The 17,744-nt window shown below is 42.8% G+C and overlaps 1 protein-coding gene across 1 annotated transcript in view; it reads right to left on the bottom strand.

Annotated features, from left to right (window-relative positions):
* The window catches only part of Rap1b (RAP1B, member of RAS oncogene family), a 31,309-nt gene extending 13,861 nt beyond the window's left edge, over nt 1–17,448 (bottom strand). Inside the window, exon 1 of the mRNA XM_021204912.1 lies at nt 17,241–17,448. The gene's annotated coding sequence lies outside the window, so the exon portion shown is untranslated. The remainder of the gene's footprint in view (nt 1–17,240) is intronic.
* Between the last annotated feature and the right edge of the window lie 296 nt (nt 17,449–17,744).

The raw sequence follows: 17,744 nt of genomic DNA, 5'->3' as shown, positions 1-17,744 counted from the left end.
TCAAACTCAGAAATCCGCCTGCCTCTGCCTCCCGAGTGCTGGGATTAAAGGCGTGCGCCACCACGCCCGGCATGATACAGATTTTTAAAGGTCTAACTATAATGTCACAATTTGCCTACAGATACACTGCCCATAACTAGGAAACCTATAAACAGTATTGAGTATTCAATCAAAGGAAGATATAAAGAACTACATTTTCTTCTTCCTTGTGGCTTGGTAGCCCAAAAATCTCCAAGATGCTTCATACAGTGAAAACCCTTTTTTCTAACTTCTAAATAGGGCAATAGTATTCAGGGCTTTCTCTCCAACTATCACCCAAATTGGGGGGGGGGGGTAAACAGTCACAAGAATTATGCTTGGAAAGTATAAAAAGCAGGACAAAGTGGGGTATGGTGCTGGAGTTGAACTCAGGTCTTCGGGTCTTCTTGTGTATGTTAACTCACAGAGTCATCTCTCCAGCCTCAAAAAGTAAGATTTTAAAGACCTGATTATGCCTGATTATTTTTCCAGTAAAATTCTATGCCAAAGAGTCTACAAGCAGCTACAAACATTCCCCCTTAGAATGTCAGTAACAAGCAGTTTTCTTATCCTCAAGTTGTTTAGTTTAACTCTCCTCCCTCAATTGGAATTCTGCGATGTTAAATTACAAAGGGCTAAGTAAAACCCCTTAACTACTAGTTCCTGATGTCAAGTGATGTTCCTTCTCCCACTAAACTCTGGAAGTGAGGAGATGCCTGACTTCTTTCCGCCTCCAAGTCCCAAAGTAGCATCGCAACAGTTCCAGATGATTACCAAGTTCTCCTCTCGCTTCCAAAAAACTTTAACTAATTCAATGTCAGGACACACATCCTAGCTTGCTGGGCACAGTAACAGAATTCAGGATTGAGCAGGTTTTAAAATTATCTTTCAAGAAAAAAAGAGGCGCAGATTCCTGTCAAAAATAAAACTCTTAGCCAGGTGTAGTGGAGCCTCTGCCTTTGGGAAACTGAGGCAGCTGGACGGGCGAGTCGGGGCTACAGTGAGGTGGTCTCATAAGCAAAACATAACGAAGAACCAACCAACATGAAGCTGCTTACAGCATTCTGTCTGTTCTGACCAGATTTAGTACCACAAATAGGGAAAAGGTCTCTCCTACCATCTCATGGGTTAGTATTAATAGTTCCAGTAACTAGAGCTAATCCCTACCAATCCTGCCAAATCTTTCACTGAAATATTCAGTAACAAAACCTGACCTGCAACTCAAGACCATGTCTTCCGGTTTTATTACACTCGTCATCTTTGAGTTCAGTGCCTGATTGCAAAGACATGTATTAACTGTACTACAGACTTCTCAGCTGAGTGACCAGATAAACAAGGTGCTGACCCAAAACAAACAAAACAACCAACAAGCCAACCCCCTTTTTTCTTATTAGACTTGTTGTTAACTCTACAGGCAAGCACACTTACTTGTCATGCTTTCTGTGTAGGATAGTTTAGATAACTGGATTATGAATATTAATTTACTACTTGCTATAGATATTAGACTATGACAAGAAGGGTTTAAGTTAATTTTATGATAAACTAGAAAAATACAGTAAAAGTTAATATTGGACTGGGCATGATCTTTGTCATTATTTGACCTTTCTATATGTGTCATTTCCTTAATGGAAAATAGGAATAACAGAATCCCTTCAGAGTTTTAAAGATAAAATGAAACACACTGCCCAAAATGTTAAGCGACTGAGCAACACAGTAAGCAGTTGGTAAATATTAACCCGCTTGTTCTAGAGATCCTAACTACCTGTTTACAGTGCTTGAACTTCAGACACCCAAGGAACTCTAAAAGCAGCACTGAGGAGACATATGGGTGAAGCACTTGCCAATTAGGTTTTACACCTGAGTTTGACTCCCAGCACCCATGCAAAGGCTGGGGCTGTAGCTACTATCTGTAACTCCAGTGCTCTTACAGCAAGAGGAAGGCACACGGGGTCCCCAGAGGTTGCAACTAGCCTTGCAACGGTAGTGGCAAACAACAAAAGGTCCTAGTCTCAAACAAACTGGAAGGTGAGGACTGACACTGGAGGTCACTCTCTGACCTCCGCATGTCAAGTTGTGCCACACTCATGTCTGCACTCACACACATTTTAGCTAGGAGACATGTGGTGGCATGCCGGTAATTCCACTACTCAGGAAGCTGAGACAGGAGGATCTAGGGTTTATAGATAGAAACCAAAAGCATCCAACTGTGAAGGAAACAGTCCGGGAGGATGCAGTTAGCACTGATGACCCATCCTACCTCAGGACCTTCCATTCTCCACTGCATTTTGTGCAGACTTCTTATTTTTGATGAAGAAAAAGTGTGACACAGAAAGATGAACCAAATACACAAGTCTTACACTTGAGTTTCCATGATCAGAATGAGGCATGAATGTTTCTGTGTAAGACAAACTCTCACATAGCCCAAGCTGGCCTGAACACTATCGTCCTGCCTCAGCAAGCATGCATATTTTCGATTTTGGTTTCTGTTTCTGCTCTCTTCCTGTCTTACAGGGCCTTGTGCCTAGCCTAGCCTAAATCTGGATCCTCTTTATCATGTCAACCACTCTGAAGTTCTGAGACTACCTGTGCAATCAGTGTGTATTTAGCACCAACTCTGCTTCCGGCAATGCCATCAGGTGTAGGGACATGCTGAACAGTTATGTTCTACTTGCTCTTATTTTTCTAAGATCATTTTATTTTATGTGTATGACTGCTTACATGAATATATGTGTATATTGTCTAAGTTCCTCACCCCTGGAATGGAAGTTACAGAAAGTTGTGAGCTTTCATGTGGACACTGGGAACTAAACCCAGGTCCTGCAAGAGCACCAAGTGCTTTTAACTGCCGAGTTCTCTCTAGCCCTAGCTTTATCTGCTGATACAATCTGCAATGGTTAGCAGCCAACTTACTGTAAGTTACATTCTGCTATTATGGAAAGAATTAACTTTGGCATCCTATGATTTATACAACAGAAACACAAATGGCAAGCCTAAGGCATAAGGAGGTACAGACCTTCCTAAGCACGGATCTACACTCCATATATGTCTGTGGTCAACAGTTAAGCCACTGGGAAAAACAAGAGGAGAACTTTCAGGCTAATTCACAATTTATTAAGCTATCACTCAATAAGCTATATATAGTTTCCAACCAAAATTTCTGAGTCAGAACACGTTCTAGTAAAGCCAAAATATGACATTAGAAATTTAAAAGCCAGAGTGCCCCAGTGCCCTCCAAGCAACACTACTTACTGGGTATTCTAATGCCTTGGGAAAGTCTACTAACAATGGCATGTAAAAAAGATGGCTACAGAATAAAATATATGTTGATAGGCATTTACTTTGATTTACATTTCTTAGTTATAAAAGGGAAAGACAAAACAGAGACTAGGCGAGGGATATGGCTCAGTGCTTGGCTGTAACCTAGCATCAGGGTGTGGGTTCAAACTGCAGTGCCACCAAAGGTGGAAGGAGCGTGTGCTGTGAGAAACACAATGAGGACCTCAAGTGGAAACCAGGAACTGACTTAGAACTACAGCGCTTCAATTAGAAAAGAATATACCAAGGCCAAAAGGAACAAAGCTATCAGAGCAAGTCTAACATGGAATTAGAACTCTTCAGAATGCAGCCTGACCATCACACAGGCACACAGGAAGAGGAAAGAAACACCACCAAGTATTTACAGGAAGACAGGAAAGCTCTGATCTGAAAACTGCTCAGGGGCCTTGACTCAGCAGACAGCCTGAAGGGTAGTATGTTATATTGAGAAACGGAAGATACTTAAAAATCAACATAAGAATTCTAATAGTACAAGTATCTAGTAGTAATTTAATAGCAGGCAACAAAATGACACGTCCAAATTATTATGATTTTTTTTTAATTAAGATCAATATATGGCCTACTTTTAAAACACATGAGCCCTGATTCGCAACAGAAACCCACTTTATAATAATGAACATCAGAAAAAAAGGGCCAGAAATAATATAGCACAAACAATATACCATATGGCAAGAAACTGACCAAAGGACCTTTAAGAAAGCTGGTGTTTCAACTGGATTCCACAGCATTACTTGGATACTAAGCATCTATTGATAGCACAGCATCTGCTGGCCAAGGCACACTGAGGATGCAGTTAGTTACACTGCTACAGAACAGTCTGCCTGAGGTCTCACACTCAGCGGTAGGCATCCCTACCTCACCTTAACAACTGATTTAGGCTAGCAGTGGTGATGGCACAAATTTTAATCTCAGCACTTAGGAGACAGAGGCAGGAGGATCTTTTCGAGTTCTAGACAGTAAGAGCCACATATTGAGACCCCGTCCATAAAACAAAACAAACAAGAATGAACACTAGATAATTTTCCTCCAGGCTGTGTGAAGTGCATGAATTGTCTCGAGTTTGTCCCAATGCACTCTAAGAGTTAAAGTTAAGACAATTAAATATCCTGTGGACTAGGGTCTAGGTGTCATGTTCAATGCTGTATAATTAAAACTTAATGCAAGCCTGGAACAGAAAAGATACTTAGGGGTCGAACCTGGCATCTCCTGGGCAAGCATTCGGTCACTGAGCTGCATTTCCAGCAGCTGCCAGCTGTGGTTGAAAACAGCTTGACTGGAATACAGTCACACCCACTCAATGAACATCATCTTTGATTGTCACCAGGTTAAAATGGCAGAGCTGAATGGCCCTGATAAGGATGTCAACAAAGTCTAAATTATTATCCTGCCCTTTACAGAGGCTTGCCAGACCTATGTCCTATAGGATAGACCCTTAAAGAGATGAGGGAAAATTATGCCTATTACTTTAGTGGAGACAAACTGGTATAGAGCCCAAACATCGACTCAAGATACCAGCTACCTGCTGGGCAGTGGTGGCGCACAACTTTAATCCCAGAACTTGGGAGGCAGAGGCAGATGGATTTCTGAGTTTGAGGCCAGCCTGGTTTACAGAGTGAGTTCCAGGACAGCCAGGGCTATACAGAGAAAACCCTGTCTCAAAACACGCCCCCCCCCAAAGATATTAGCTGCCTGTCTCTATGTACTATGGTAATGCAACAGTGTGAGAGGGGGAAGGGGGAAGAGAGGGAGAGGGGGGAGAGAGAGAAAGGGGGAGAGAAAGAGAGAGGGGCAAGAGAGAAAGAGAAAGAGAAAGAGAGAGGAGAGAGGGAGAGGGAATCCCCCCCTCACTTAGCAGGGTTGAAACTTCGCAAAGAAAGATGAAAACTTGTCCAAGAGAAAACAAGATCTATCTTTTTGCTTTGTAAAGATTTCCTCAACTTAATAGAAAAAGATGGTCCTAATTCTTAAGATCTCCACCTGTCAATTCTTCAGTAATTTAAATCCACTCATATTAAGCTCATGTAAGTCATGGGTGGTAGCAGTAAAACTCCAAAGGAACAGCTTGCTGGGGGTGGGGAGAGAAGAAAGCCCATAGTGCCCTTGGTTTCCATAACTCAATGCAATCATCAAAGGTGCACAGTTACTACCCACGACCCACAACGACATCCCAGGACACTGACAGGAAAGTGTGCACTTACATATTTTAAGCAAGTACTAAATCTAATTTGGAGTACTGGAGCAAAGGTGTAAGAAATCAGAAATCAGGCTATCAGTAATAACAGATTTATTAGTTAAGAGTAGGGAGTTTTGAACAAATCACATTTCTGTGAATGGATAAACACCACACATACTTAATATAAACATCTAGTTTTTACAACATACTACCTCACATAAGGATGGGTAAACTCATTTATAGTCTGTTTCAACAAAAGGCTGAATTCAGGAATATTATAACCAGTGTCTTCCACGGGACTAGAAACAATGGCTACAGAAATCTTTCGTTTCTCATTACCACATAACTAGGACCAAGTGACATGTCCAAGATGACTGTCCCCAAATGGACTAAGAAACCAAGAGAATGCCTTGGTTTTTAGATTGTGGATTCATATATGCACAATTATATATAGGCACATTCTAAAAGGAACTTCAAGACCAGGATATTCCTAATGTTAATTCACTAGTAAATCTGCCAAAAGTGCAAAAGAGAAAACTAACCATAAAACAAAAAGCAGTGGAAGCAAAAGTACTTCCCATAATTTTCTACTAATTTAATATTTCAATGTAATCAGTAGCTTATGCTAGCTACTTATCCACATTGGCTTGATTAATTTAACATGTCTTTTATATTTCTCCGTTTATTCAAAGATGCCTTTGATATGCAGTAAAGGCCACTCACAAAAAGAAAGGGGGTGCCATAAACTGTTTCCCTCCACTGGTACAAACACACCACCTTGTCTACCTGCATAATCACTAGGTTAATAATACTCAGTCTGGGATGGAGTACTAGCTCAGTGAAGAAGAGCTCTTGCTATACTTGGGAAGACGGGGTTCATCTCCCAGCACACAACATGCTGGCTTACAATCTTTTCTAACTCACTTCCCAGAGGCTCTGATTCCCTCTCTTTTGGTGTCTGAGGGAATCAGGCACATACATTATGCACATACATAGGTAGGCAAATGCACATAAAATAAAAGATGAATTTTTTTATAAACTATCTTTAAAACATTTATTTCCTGCCAAATCTATTTACCCCCAAATCCTACAGATAGAGGTTAACATTTTTTTTACATGAGCATATATAGTCTGGATGGTCATCTGTTACAACCAGCAGAGCACAGAGACAACAGAACACTGGACAGACTCTTCTGTTAACAATTCTGAGTTTCAAAGTATCCACTTTGGCTATTTACTTCTTGTCCATATACATGGTGGCTCTGTCAGGACTTGAAAAACTAAAATCTTTTTCATATTTTAATTTATGGTCACAAATGTTTGCCTCCATAATGTATTGTACCACCTGCATGCCAGGGGTCAAGGGTGTCAGCAAAGGGTGGGTATCTGTCAGATGCCCTGGAATCAGTTAGCAATGGTTTTGAACCACCATGTGGGTGCTGGGAATTGAACCTGGGTCCTCTACAAGAGAGACAAGTGCTCTCAACTGCCAAGTCATTTCTCCAGCTTCACATGAAGGATTTAAGAAAAATTCTTTTATTACATGTGCATTCGTGCATGCATACACACACATGCAAGAGCATATGCAGCAAGTTTGTTTGCATCTGGAAGTCAGAGGACAGCTTTAGGGAATCGTTCTCTCCTTCCAGCACATGGGTCCTTCCTGGCCATTGTCTTGCCAGCTCTCCATTGTAGGTTTTTAAACAGAAATTGTGTTAGTATTATCTTATATTGTTCTTATCCTAATTTGAATTCTTATTTATAACTAAGTGGATTTTTTTTTTTAAAGGTTTTTCGAGACAGGGTTTCTCTGTATAGCCCTGGCTGTCCTGGAACTCACTCTGTAGACCAGGCTGACCTCGAACTCAGAAATCCACCTGCCTCTGCCTCCCGAGTGCTGGGATTAAAGGCGTGTGTCACCACGCCCGGTGGGCTAAGTGGATTTTATAACCCTTAGAAACCTTATTGACATGATTTCTAAGGGAAATAAATGATGATATGGTAGTTTATAAGACTTAAAAACTGTTTAAAATAACAGCCTTCAATTTTAAACTAAAAACAAAACAAAACAAAAAACCCCACAAATGACAGGAACCAATATACACAGGCTAGCCTTAATTATCTCCAGAAAGTTAAACAGACTCTTGTTAACTATGGCATCAGGAGGCTCTTCAATACTAAGAACCCTGAAGATTCACCGACACACCCTGCCTTGCACTGGCAAGTTCAGATATTCCTTGGGAATGCTGGTGAAACGGTTAGCCAGTGAACTGTGGTATGAGCACAGGGACCTGAGCTTGATCCCCAGCATCCTCATAAAAGCCCGAGTGTGCCTGTAGTTCCAGCACTGGACTGGGAGGGGAGACAGGAGCATTCCTGTGGCTTCCTGGCCAGTCAGTTTAGCAGAATATGGAGGTTCTAGCTTCAGGAAAGCCTTTTCCTGAGAACTTAAGATGGCGAGGGAATGAGGAAGACACCCATTGTTGATCTCTACCAGCCTGGGAGTTTCTAGTAGACTGTTTTTAAGGTGCTTGAAAGTAACATTTTCATATCTTAATGTCTTTTTCCAAGAAGACATTATTATCAAAGACTTTCTAATCCATCTCAAAACGAATTCAAAATTTCTGGAGAGATGGCTCAACAGTTAAAAGCATGTATCACTCTAGCAAGGGGCCCAAGTCCCAGCACCCACACTGGGTGGCTAGCAACTTCCTGTAATTTCAGTTTCAGGGCTCTGCGCACTTCTTCTGACATCTGCGAGCATCTGTACAACGTGGTTCATACCCAGGCATGGACAGATAAAAAGCAGTCCTGGTGACACTGCCTGTAATGTCAGGACTCAGGAGGCTGAGGCAGGACTGCTAGGAACTCAAGGGCAGTAAAAACTCCAACTCACCATCCCAACACAAATCAAAACACTCAGGCAACGAACAAGAACACTTCACACTCCAGAGAAATGTTATGCTTTTTCTTTTTTTTTTTTTTTTTTTGTCACTAAAAACTTACAAATGGCCTGCCACCGTGTACACACCTGCAATCCCACCAGGAAGCTGAGGCAGGAGGATTTTCAGTTTAAGGCCAGATCCTGTTACACAGAGAAGCTCCAAAACCTCAAAAACAGCAGCAGCAGCAGCAACAACATCGACAACAACAACAAAGGAACCAGTAAAGCCTATGATTCAAGTGACAGTGCTTACTGGAAGGGAAGAAAGCACAAATGTTAAAAGCTAGCTAAAATGGAAGAAATTTCACTAGTCAAGGCTGTATAAATAGTACTTAGTAGCAACCTGTGAAGAATTTGGATGTCCTGGTCATAAAATCTGACTTCAGTATGTTCCCTAATTCAGAACCGTTAGAACACCCGAGCACTTAATTACTTCATACAAGCAGCAGCAGAGTGTTTCTTTAACTCTCCTCCCTCACTGGAGTTAGCTTACATAGGCAGAAGTTCTTTAGTACTTAATCCCTGAAGTGGGCACTGAACATTGATTCCGTCTTTAAACCAACCCGCAATCCTGTTCTCTAGTGTTACTGTCCTTTGACGAGTGCGTTCAATGACCTGATTTCTCTTCAGATCATATAATCTCTGCCTTTTACTAAAGTTTCAGTGGAAAGGAAGAAGTATGAGGTTTTAACCAATTTATTTTTTATTTTTAATTATGTTTGTGTGTGGGTAGGTATGTGCATGTGAGTGCTTTGTTCCTAAGGAAGAGGTCAAATCATCAGACCCCTAAAGCTGGAGTTGTAGACAGCTGCTAGGAGCAAAACCCAAGTCCTCTGCAAGAGCACCCCAGGTCCCAATAGCTGAGCACCTTTAACTAAAATTTAATTGTGTCTGTGCGCACACACACAAAAGCATGCAATGGTATGCATGGGAAGTCTGAGAACAACTTGAGGGCGTCAGCTGTCCCCACTACGTGGGTTCTAAGCATCCTACTCAGGCTTGGTGGGACGCTGCCTGTAACCTTGCTCAACTACTTGCTGGATGCTTTTTAGCCATGCTTTTTTCCAGTCTTGCTTTGACAAGGATAGTCATGTTAAAAAAAAAAAAAGATACCACTTTGGTAGTTAGTAGTGGGCTGGTTACAATTCACAAACACTCTTTCTCCTTCCACTCTACAACGAGAGCAGAGGCCCCAGAAACCCTGGATTCCTCTTGCCTTAGACCCTCAGTGTTGACCCCAGAACTAAAACATAAGACGATTAGCCAGCAGTGAACCCACAACTGACTCACCCACCTTTCCATCAGCCCCCACAACCTGAAGCTAGTTAACAGATCTAGATCTAGGTGATTCTAATCTTTTAAAACTTCTCACTGTTTAAATAAAATAAATTAAAAAAAAAATCAACTTCTCACTGTTCAACAAGATTGCCACAATTGTTCTTTAATATAAACACAGAAAAGAAACAGCAATTTTTCAAAAGCAAAAATACTGCTATCCTGGAAGCCTCTTTGAAAAATGTCTGTTTAATGTAGATATACCAAATTTTCTTATGCCAAAGAAACAAAATTAAAACCAATATAAAGCTGGTATAGTGGAAGCTTGTCAGCAGCCACAGCTACTCAGGGTGAAGTAGGCAGATCACAGAAGCCCAGGAGTTTGAGGCCAGAGGCAAAAGAAGTGACAAGCCAAACCAGAAAGAAGCTTTAGAAGTAATTATCCAAAGTTAAGTGACCAAAGACTTAACGGACTGCTCAGGGAAGCCTGCAAAGAAACTCCAACAAGCCAATTCTATACCAGTAAAGAGTCTGAAACAAAGTTCCTGTTAAATCTTCAGTAATGCCTCATTGCACTGTGAACTTTTTTTTTCCCAAATGATCCTTAGTTTCACGGAAGAGGTTTCCCTCAACACTAAGGCTATCAAGTGCCTATTGCTGAGAAAAGCTTTTCAAAACCCCAATTTTTCTTAAGAGTATTTACAATCATCCACAGATACTGTTATTACTTGTCCTAAGACAACAAGCAGGTTTGTTGTTTTCAACAATATGTCAGGGGCTGAAGTAATGGCTCAGCAGTTGAGAGCACTGGCTGCCCTCCCAGAGGATCAGGGTCCCACGGCCAGCATTCTCATGGCAGCTCTCAACAGGTTCTGACTCCAGTCCGAGGGAATCCAATGCCATCTTCTGGCAGCCATGGACACTGCACTCATGCAGTGCACAGACATTCAAACACGCATACATATGTACATATATGGGCAGTTCAGGGAACAGGGGAGATGACTCAGCAGTTACAAGTACTTGCTGCTCTTGCTGAGGACCCAGTTCAATTCCTAGCACTCAGGTGGTGGCTCACAAACATCTATTTCAACTCCAGTTACAGAAGATCCAACGCCCTCTCTGAGGGTGTGCATACACAAACATGCAGGTAAAATACCCACAGGTACAAAATAAAAGTAAACCTAAAGACAAGTGGCTGGGTCGGCTCCTGAGACTGAATCACTTTCCTTGGAGTCATATTAAAAAGATCTGACACAGGGAGAGGCTTCATTTTCAAACAACTTCAAGAACATTTAGTTTGAACTTTTTTCTTCCTTTTAAACAGTCAGGGCAGTAAAGAATACATATACCAGAGCTCTAATCCAGTTTACTCCAAGGAGTCACAAGTTGGTCTTGCACCATAGAAACAAATGTCAATACAGTAAAAAAGAAAAAAGGATATCTTAGAGTCACTGTCATCACAATTGTCACCATCATTACCAGTAACAGCCCTGTACTTGCAGACTCCCTAACATCTAAGCTATCTGCAGGATTCCTTGGATTATACTGTGAAAAATCAATGAGCAAAGTGATTCATATTTAAACCTCCTCAAGTATGGGGATACAAATGTTACATCAGTCCACTCAAAGCTGAGGCAGGAGGATGGCAGGTTTGAGGCCAGCTTAGGCAATATAGTAAGCAAGACCTTTTCTCAAAAGCAAATCAACTGTTTCAAAATAACACCTCCCATGCCACTTGAAAAGTGTGCTTTTCATGGAGCCTACAGTGCTGAAGAATAGATGCTCTAGAGAGCAAGTGTTATAGGATGTCTGATATCTGTAAAACATTTACAAGTGAGGCTTAGCCTTAAGGTCAACATCTCCATGTCTTCTTGCCAAGGAAAGCAAGGAAGAAAAAGCTTGAGAGAGGGAAGAACATGTTTTCCCAAAGCACCAGTGCAGTGGAGAAAAGAAACTTTTCTCTCCTTACCTTCTGTATTGCAAATAATTTAACAAAACATCTGAAAACTCAGCTAAATACCAACACAGAGTTTGTGTAGTATCTTCAAATTAGAGAAGTTCTAAGGTTCGGGAAACATATACTTTATCCTTGTCCCCTTTTATCCGAACAGTACAATATTTAAGATTTCACAGAGAGCTAGAGTTGTAGTACTGAGAAGTTAACTCATTACCTAAAAACTTATAGGTTGTATCCTTATCTAACACATTAATATAGTGTCCTACTATTACACCAAGCTAACTTAAAACCCAGGGTACTGAATGGGATATACAGGATATTGCTGTCATCATATACAGGATGAGAAGAGTTTGCATTTGTAACAATTTTTTTTTTTAATTGAAACCTCCAGTTTCATTATGAGAACTTATAAAGTCCCCCAATTCACTACAAAGTGATTAGTGCTTTGTCTAACAAGTCCAAAGCCCCATGTTTGAGTTCTTCACATTGCAAATCATCATCATCATGATTGTGAAAACTACATTCTAGTGTGAGGATGAACTTCAGAGGACAGGTAATAAGAGCCCAACTTTAGACAACTCTCTACTTCCTCCCCAAGCTCCACTTGACACTAAGTGGACAGAACATTGCTTTCATCTTTTTCCCATCACCCAAGACAAAGAGGAAAACCACAGAAGGAGAGAGAACCCACCAATGAAGCAACCAAATTCCCTTTTTATTTTCAAAACAGGTATGGTTTAAGTAAAGAAAAAACAATGCAGAGACAAAGTCTCACATAGCCCAGGCTGGCCTGGAACTCACATAGCCAGGCTGGCCTGGAACTTGCAGTGCAGCAAAGGCTGACAGAAGGGTGCTTTTCCTTTGCCTCCTCAGATGCTGGGATTACAGGTACAGACCACCTCATGCAGCTGGGAGAAAAATTAGATAGTCGGCTGAAATAAATTTGAGTTCTACTTCAAACTGCTTTACTCTGCAATGTTTGTAACAGTTGTTCTCTAACATTTCTAACTGGCTATCTGCATGGCAAGTTCTAGGTCAATCCCCAACCCTGGAAGAATTATCCAGCAAGTTACCTCCTGAAGGCCTGACCTAGCTTGGACCAAACAGTCTCACAGATATAAAGTAGCACACCGATATGAAATAGTAGCTAATAACCAGAAGCCTTAGGAACCAGTTCAGTGTATAAGAATTCAAACTGACTATAGTTAGAGAAGGATACGCTTAATCTAGACATGAGTGTATTTCAATTCAAGCATCTCCAATGTAACCAATCTTAAGTACAATATTCCAAAATATTATCACTTTATATAATAAAAACCAGATGGAAATTTTGTAATCTGTGTTGCAAATATTTTTAGAGAATTTAAGCATACTTTTAACACCTTGTAACTTACCCCTAAATTTTCATTTCTTTCTTTGTAAGTTTTAGGGCTTTAACCAACTGCTGTGTACCCTCAATTTAAACATTAGGAGTAAGCGTGGTACTGTTTATGAAGTGAGGGAAATAAGTAAAATTCTTTTTCTTGATGAATTTTAAAATTGTGCTATTTTTAAGGTGACAAAAAATCCCCAATTAACTTTCCACAAAATATAAAAAAATACTTTCTATTGCAAAAGGGATCAATCTTAGAATCCACTTAAGTGGTTTCAAACAAAGGGCAATAGATTACACAGCAAGTCAAACTTTTACTATAAATGGATAAATTCCTTCTAGTGTCTCTTTTATTTATATGTACCAGAGTCTATCTGTGTGTGAGTGAGAGCGCCTGCCTGTGGGTATCTGAGGAGGCCAGAAGACAGGCTGCTGGATCCCTTGGAGCTAGACTTAAAAGTAGTTGTGAAGAAACCAGCATAGGTGTTGGGAACCCAATTCAGGTTGGAACCCTCTGCAAGAGCAGCAAGCACTCTTTTTTTTTTTTTTTTTTTTTTTTTTTTGGTTTTTCGAGACAGGGTTTCTCTGTATAGCCCTGGCTGTCCTGGGCTCACTTTGTAGACCAGGCTGGCCTCGAACTAAGAAATCCCCCTGCCTCTGCCTCCCAAGTGCTGGGATTAAAGGCATGTGCCACCACTACCCGGCTGCATCTCAGCCTTTTATTCCATTCTTTGTAACTACTGTTCCCAGTATATTCTTGAGATTTCTAAGTCATTAATCTAAAGACTTTAGTCCTCCGGTGGTAATCAGAACCTTTCAACACCACTGCAAAATATCTACAAGTATTACAAAGATTAACTTTAAGTATAAGACAGCACAATGCTGCTTACAGGTAAATAAAAAGTGTATCTAATGTTACAATGCATCAAGACACTTAAGACATTGTTCTTGTTTGGGGGGTGGGGGTAGGAAAAATAGAAACAAAACAACACACACCCCTTTCCCATGTGAACCAATCAATCCAAACTCATAAAACATATTTAGTCACAACTAAAAAGCCTTAGAAAATTGAGGAATTTTTTTTCAGTGAGGGACTGAACCTAGCAACTTGGACAAGAGAGGCAAACATTGACCACTGAACCACACCCCCTGACAGAAAGATGAGTTTCTACAGACTTTTAGTGACCACATGTTATCATTTTAAAGAGAAATAGCCTTTGACTATTTAGTGCATAAACACTAAACTAAGCTTAAACACTTTATTTTCTGGGAATGACACATGTAAATCAATGAGATCTCCCTGACATTCAATTATAAAATGCCAAATGTAAACTATACTTGGGAGGTGGATGTAAGATCAGCTAAATTCTCAGTCTGTTGTCACAGATTAATTTCATTCCATGTCTATTAAGTACCTAACCAAAAAGCAAAGAGCTGAACATAAGCTTCCCATGCCAATCTTAAGACTTCACATTTAGCCCGGCGTGGTGGCGCACACCTTTAATCCCAGTACTTGGGAAGCAGAGGCAGGCAGATTTATGAGTTCTAGGCCAGCCTTGTCTAGAGTGAGTTCCAGGACAGCCAGGGCTACACAGAGAAACCCTGTCTTGAAAAAACAAACGAACAAAACAAAAAAAGGGTTGGAGACTGACTGCTCTTCCAGAGGTTCTGAGTTCAATTCCCAGCAACCACACGGTGGCTCACAACCATCTGTAATGGGATTTGATGCCTTCTTCTGGTGTGTCTGAAGACAGCTACAGTGTACTCATATAAATAAATCTTTAAAAAAGGATTCTTTATTTCAACTTGTTACTCTTATAGGCTCTTTAGTGGGAGGGCTCACTTTCCCTGTATAGGTCAAAAGAAAATACTGGAATCATTATAAATGACCAATGATAAAATGATCAACTTGGAAAGTGAGAGATTCCCAAAGAAAATGTATAATTCTTTTTTGAATGATTACACTGTTCCCTTTAGTCTCTGAATTAAGTCCCAAACATCACTATGTGCCCAGGTAGGGACTAAGAATAAAGCAGAATTCCTATTCTCATGGTGTTTCCAATGAACTCTATTTAATTTTCATCCGAGTGTCTATATAATAGCTACATGTTAGTGACCTGAGGCATGCAGAAGAAATCTATGCTGTCCTTGGACCTTACAACTTGGTAGAACAGATAAACACGCACACACAGCAGTAGCAGAAGACAGGAAGTGATACAAGCCACAGAAAGAACAGTGGTGAGACAAACAGAAAAAGAAGAAAGACATGTATGTCCATTACCTCCGTGCCCCAGACACAGACTAAAAATTAAAGCCGGCTTAGTATGGGGCCCTTCAGATGTTAATCTGATACATTACAACACAGACAACTATATGTCCTTTTGGTTTTACTTTGCAGCTGCCACAGATAAGGTCACTGACTACTGTGTCAAACAAGAAAGTACAAGGGCATATAATATACTACAGAGATTAAAAGTATGGATATCAAACAAGACTGTCATCGGGATTCTGTGTCTCGGAGTAAAATTATTTCCTCCTCGGAGTATTAACTTCCTCTATCCAAAACCAGGGGATGACACTACCCAAAGGGTTATTCCATACCATTTAGCTAACTATGGCACTCTTGGAGAAGAGAGCATAATGGGACCAATAATCTCTACCAAGATGTAATTCACAATAAAAAAATGTTACATTGCTTCCTGTGGATTGTCCTTTATGGATAGACCACATGGTCTTACAAATCAGCAGACTCAGGTAACTGGTTATCTTATCTATTTTAGGCCTTGGTTTCTTTATGAAATGACAGGGTGGGACTAGACGATTTAAAATCTCCTTCCGGCCCTTAAAAAGCCCATGACTCTATTATGACTTAATACACTGACTTCATATCAGGCTTTAAGAATGGTAAAGGCTTTAAATTAAAAGAATTTCTCCATTCAATTAAGTTACTTCTTGCTAAGATAAACTCCTTTCAGGCAAGCCTCAACAACGTTCTAATTATACAAAAGAAAACTGAAAAACTGAATTTACAAGCTAGAGGCACTCCGTATATATTAATACATACTGCCAGCAAAGCAAACATTTCAACGAGAGACTCAATTGATTTTTAAAATATTTTAAAGTCCAGCCTGCATCGTAATGTCAACTTTCAACTCAGTTAAAAAAAAATGTGAGTTCCTATTACTGTAATAAAGAAGTGCTTGTATGCACACAAGTCGGGAGTTGCAGGGCCAAAATATCTTTCTAAAGCATTGGAGGGTGGGAGGGGGCAAGCGAAAGGAAAGCAGTCCCATCTGCTCAAAACTCTGAAGCGAAGATGTTTCTTCCAAAGGCATCTTCTCCTCCCGCCCCCCTCCACCCCAAGGAAAATCCCGAGGGCCTAGTTCCCAAATTCATGGCGCTGATAAGTCAGTTTCAGAATCAGACACCTCGAGATGGCGAAAAAAAAAAAAAGAGAAGAGGACAAACTTCCTGGATTTTTCTCTCTGCAAGAGAAAAAGAGATTTCCTCTTGCTGACGAAGGGAAAGGCCCCTTTAACATTTTTTTTTCCTCTCTCTGCACGGTGGCGGCTGCCAGACTAGGTGGGGCTCGCTCCGCCGCCTTCCTCCTGCCACTTCCCGCAACAAATGAAGCAAGCCAGCCCCGATCCGGGCAAACTTTTTCCCTGTCAGGCTCGAGCCCGCGGGGCGCCGGGGAGTGGTCCCCCCCCGCGCGACGCTGCTCCGCCCGGCCCCGGGCTGGGAGAAGCCCCGGTGTCCGCAGAGGACAACTTTCTGGTTTCCGCTCTAACTTCCACCCACCGCCGAGGCGGGGAGCGGGGCGCGGCGGGGAAGGCTGCGGGGGCCTCGGGCAGGCGGGTGGGGGTTCCTCGGGCGCTCACTTCCTCCGCCATATTTCAGACATTTGACCCCTTCCGCAAAGCGCGCTGCTCCCCCGCCGCGGCCGCGGTTCCTCCCCGGCCGCCCCGAGGCGGCGCGCCCCGCCGAAGCGAGCGAGGGGCTCGGGGGAGCCCCCCGCCAGCCACCTGCCGCGCGCCCCGGCGCCCCTCGCCGCCGCGGGGGCTCTCGGGCTGCCCCGCCCGGCCCGCGCCGCACCCCGCCGCTCCCCTCAGCCGGCGCCCGGCCCCCCGCCAGCCTCGCGGCCACGCACGCACCCCGCGCCCACCTCTCGCGCTGTCACCGGGTCGCCGCCGTCGCCGTCGCCGCGCGTTCCCTTCGGGTCGCTGCTCCCGGCGCCACGGCGGTCTCTGCCGCTGCCGCCGCCGTCGCCGCCGTCGCCGCCGCCGCCGCCGCCGCTCGGGCTGCTTTCCACGCCTGACTCTGGGCGAGGTTTGGCGGTGTCGCCTTGACGTCAGGCGTTCAGCCTCGCTCTCGCTTCCGCCCGCGGGCGGGGCGCGCAGGAGCGCAGCCCGGGAAGGGGCGGGCCCGGGGGCGGGCCCTGGCGGAGGGGGGCGGGGTCTCGTCGCGCTCGCCTCGCAGTGGGCCTCGCCCGGAGCTCTCGGTCGCCGGCTCGGGCCGTGGCCCCTTATCCCCCGCCCTGCGTCTCGTTACTGCGGTCAGCTTCGCCCCCGTTGGCTGAGCTGTCCGACATAATCGGTGTCAGCCTCAGCGGAGCGCATCCGTCTCGACCCCAGCGGATAACGGGGAGCTCAGGGGCTTGGAAACCTCT

Source organism: Mus pahari, chromosome 9, assembly GCF_900095145.1.
Source record: "Mus pahari chromosome 9, PAHARI_EIJ_v1.1, whole genome shotgun sequence".
NCBI lineage: Eukaryota > Metazoa > Chordata > Mammalia > Rodentia > Muridae > Mus > Mus pahari.
This window is presented reverse-complemented; position numbering and strand designations above follow the sequence as displayed.